The sequence below is a fragment of the Bactrocera oleae genome, chromosome 5 (assembly GCF_042242935.1).
Source record: "Bactrocera oleae isolate idBacOlea1 chromosome 5, idBacOlea1, whole genome shotgun sequence".
Taxonomy (NCBI): domain Eukaryota; kingdom Metazoa; phylum Arthropoda; class Insecta; order Diptera; family Tephritidae; genus Bactrocera; species Bactrocera oleae.
Window position 1 is genome coordinate 14,846,079 of NC_091539.1, and position 4,403 is coordinate 14,850,481.

Consider the following 4,403-nt stretch of genomic DNA (forward strand, 5'->3'; position numbering starts at 1 on the left):
GTTTTGCCTAAGTTCAAATCCTATCATATTTTTATATATTATACTATTTTTTATTTTTATAACTCTTTTTTATTAAATGATATTTGAATTCTATTTTAGTATTATTTCCCTCATTATTTATATTTTCTTGTCGGAGGTCAATTACTTTCGTTTTTATTATTTCAATTTTTGTTTATGCGCATACCAATGAACATCTCTGCATATGTATGTATATACATTTTGCTTATAGAGTGGTGTAGTTCGTTGCGTAAATTGACAGGTGTGGTGACATTTTATTTTCGAACTTGCGCGTTTTCGATGTTCCTTCTTAGCAATTAACATTTTAGTACTGCTAACATTTGCTCCTTCTCTACTCATCAACATTCTCTGGCAGAGACTCTTCTCTTCTTCAACATTCTCTGATCACAGCTCATTTACATACTCATTTACATTCTCTGTCACAGCTAGCTCGGAATGAAAAATTTTAACAGTGGCACGTGACAAAAGGAGAATCGAATGAAAAATAAAATTATATAAATTGTATTAAAAATATAATTGAATAAATATATTTGCCATGAAGTTTGTAACACCCAGAACGAAACGTCGGATAGCCTATAAAATATATACATATATAAATCATTAGCATGATGAGCTGAGTTGATTTAGCTATGTTCGTCTATCCGTCTGTGTATATGCAAACTAGTCCCTCAGTTTTACCAGAGAACGTATATGAATAGAGAAGGAGCAAATGTTAGCAGTACTAAAATGTTAATTGCTAAGAAGGAACATCGAAAACGCGCAAATTGGAAAATAAAATTTCACCACAACTATCAGGGTACGAAACGAACTACACCACTCTATAAGCAAAATGTATATACATACATATGCGCAGATGTTCTTTGATATGCGCATAAACAAAAATTCAAATAATAAAAAGGAAAATAATTGACTTATGAAAAGAAAATAAAAGTAATGAGGGAAATAATATGAAAATAGAATTCAAATATCATTTAATAAAAAAGAGTTATAAAAATAAAAAATAGTATAATATATAAAAATATGATAGGATTTGAACTTAGGCAAAACATTTCATTGCAATAAGGAAGTGTGCTATACAAACAGCACCACAGATGATATTAAAAGATATTTGTCTAATCTGTGAACTCAAACAGCTATTGTTGTTTACTTGCTTCAATGTTTATATATCTATATGTGAATATTCTTGAAATTGCCTTCCTTCATTCGCATGTCCAAATATATTTACATATATGTACACATATGTACATATGTATGTCCCTCAATATGTCTTTCGCAAAAAATCAAACATTCGCGCAAGTGACAAAAAAACGTAGACGCACCATCATCGACCAATAATATTCAAGCGAACTCGTGGCTTATTTTCTTAGTATTTCATATTACAACGACAACAAATTCATTCATAAGGAACGTGCGTCTGCTTCAAAGCAAAGTGCGCTCGTTCATAACTCTACGCCGCGCTATTTTTTCTGTGCGCCTGGTAAACCACATTTGGTTTTCATATAGAATTCCTACGCATATGCGAAATTAAGTTTATAAAATGATGAATGAATGAAATTGAGTAAAACGAGAAAAATTCAATTTTACAATTTGACAGCCACCACTGAAAATCCTACCATCCCCCTCGCATTTGTATGTTGCCCACAAGCTGCTTCCTCACAACATTTGCTAAAAATCAGAAATTGAAGAATTTGTCTGATGTTCACTTCAGAAAGGAGAATTGGCAACATGACCTATTAGCGAGTTTAAATAATATTTATATTTTTGCATATTATTCACTATATATGGCATTAAATTAAAAAAATTATATAAAATTGACATGTATATGAAATCATTAACTACTTCTATAAACTCTAAGCACACTGCATATAGTACTTTTATATGTTTACTTATTATCATTATTTCATAGTTTGTCGATTTAGCCCATTTTATCTAAATACGACGCTATGAAAATGCAGCCCAATCGGTAATCGCAATATTTCAAAAGAGCATAAGTCAACTTTCAATAGCAAACCACTACAAAAAGGACAAACGAGACAACATAGCCGACCGTCATTGTCGTAAAATTGTCCCTTGAAACAAATTTTGTCAACTCCGCGACGATGCGCAAAATTTGGCGTCAATATGTATGCGGGCTCGTCTGTATGTATGTATGTTTGTCGACAAAGTCGTCTTTTCGTTTTTTTCAACAACACAATGTCTGCTCGAACTCGCCGTTATTTCGTTGGCTTGCCACCATACACAGAGGCGTGTCAAGTGAGGGCTCATAATATATTAATATGTTGCTTAATGAGTATTGAAAAATACTGATGCATTTATGAATTATTTTCGTAATATAATATATATTATATATATATATATAAATACACATATATTCATACCTATAATCGTTTTTAAACTAAATTCGATAAATAAAATATTTATCTGAAATAATTATGTGGCGGTGCGCCCCAATCCCTCCTTGCCAGCGATCGTTCAACTCGCAAAAAGCAAAAAGCGTAGACAAAAGTCATTGCTTGTGCGGGGCAAGAAGAAGCAAGCATCAGCGTACGTGTATTTAAGAATGTATGTGTGATTATCACATTTGTGTAAATACGCATAATAAGGAAATATTCAATAAACCTAAACATATGAACATATTTTCCTGAAATATTTTAATTATCTCTGAAAGTAAAATATGCTATTTAAGTAATTGAATTGAGATATGCTAATTAATTCCAATTAATAAAATAAAAAAATTAAATACAATTTTAATTTTATGTATTTTACGATTCGAACGTATATGCTCGTATTCGGAATGAGCTTAACTCCTTCGCGCTTACGACCTCAGCCACCACAAAAGTGGAAATGTGGCCGCTTAGCCACCGTTTTATTGTTATCCTTTTTTAAATAAGCAAATGCTCACATAACGCACATACATAAGTTGGAAAAATAGCCTATTAAATGTTTATTTTATTATGAATTCTGGGGTTTTTAACGGGAATACAGATTTTTAATTCAAAAGGTTTTTCATAATTATAAATTTGTCATATCATAGAAATTGAAAACATAAATCTAAATAGGTATGCGCAACGATTTTTCATATAGTAATATTCGTTGTGTCTATTTATAGCATTTCGCATATTGTGTGGTGTATTTTTCTTTTTCGAAGTTATATTTTTCGATGTTCCTTCATATGGAACTACAAATTAGTACTCAAAAAGTTTTCAGTTAACATTTGCTCCTTCTCTATTCATTTACGTTCTCTGGTTTTACGCTGAAACTTTGCACCTATCCTTTTCTTACCAAGAAGCTGCCCATTTGTCGGAATGGCTGACATCGGACGACTATAGCATACAGCTCCCATACAAACTGAACGCTCTGAATCAAGTGCCTGCATAGAAAACTTTTTCATTTGACGATATATCTTATATCTTACGAAATTTGGAACGGATCATTATCCAAAGCAATAATGGAATCTTTTAAGGAATTTTTCTGATCTGATCACTATAGCATATAGCTGCCATACAGACTGAACGATCGGAATCTAGTACTTGCATGGAAAAGTTTTTCATTTGACGATATATCTATATATCTTACGAAATTTGGAACGGATCATTATCTAAGGTAATAATGAATGTCCGAAGAAATGGTTCAGATCGATGTCATGCAAACTGGATGATCGGAATCAAGTTCTTCTAAGGAACCTTTTGTATATGTGAAGGGTATTATAGCTTCTGTGCATCCGAAGCTAACGTTTTTTCTTGTATTTTTTTATTTTGCTAACCAAAATACGGTATTGAAAAATAAAAAACAATTCCCCACAAATTATCCCACAAACCGCATTAAAAATTTATTTTTAATTTTTAATGCCAAATACCGGATGGAAAAATATATTGAATCCCAAACATAAAATAAATAATTTAAAAAAATGTTTTGGAAAACTGAGTTGAGTTTAGAGCTGAGTCGATTTTGTCAGGTGCATGTGTCCGTATGTATACGTGAGGGCCTATCGCTTAGTTTTTGAGATACCTCTGTGAAATTTTGCACACATTGTTTTCTTCCCAACACACTGCTCATTTGTCAGAACCGCCGATATTGGACGACTATAGCATATAGCTGGCATAGAACTGACCAATCAAACTCAACTCCTTGTATGAAAAATCCTTTTTTTGTCTAGGTATCTTCAAACAATTTGGAATACATATTTTTCATGGCATTGTAACAATCGCAACCGAAGTTAACGTTTTTTCTTGCTTTTGTCTTCTTTTTCATACCTAAATGACTTCTTTATTCGCCCAGAACCAAGCAAAGTTGGACAATTTTTTTATTTACAATATATATTTATTTATTTATTAAATAACAAATCTTCAATTTTAAAAACAAAATTTAATAGTTACCTAAAACTA

At 31.6% G+C, this 4,403-nt stretch overlaps 1 protein-coding gene across 4 annotated transcripts in view; it reads left to right on the top strand.

Annotated features, from left to right (window-relative positions):
• The window catches only part of Flo2 (flotillin-2), a 315,478-nt gene that overhangs the window by 147,026 nt on the left and 164,049 nt on the right, over positions 1-4,403 (top strand). The window lies entirely within an intron of this gene.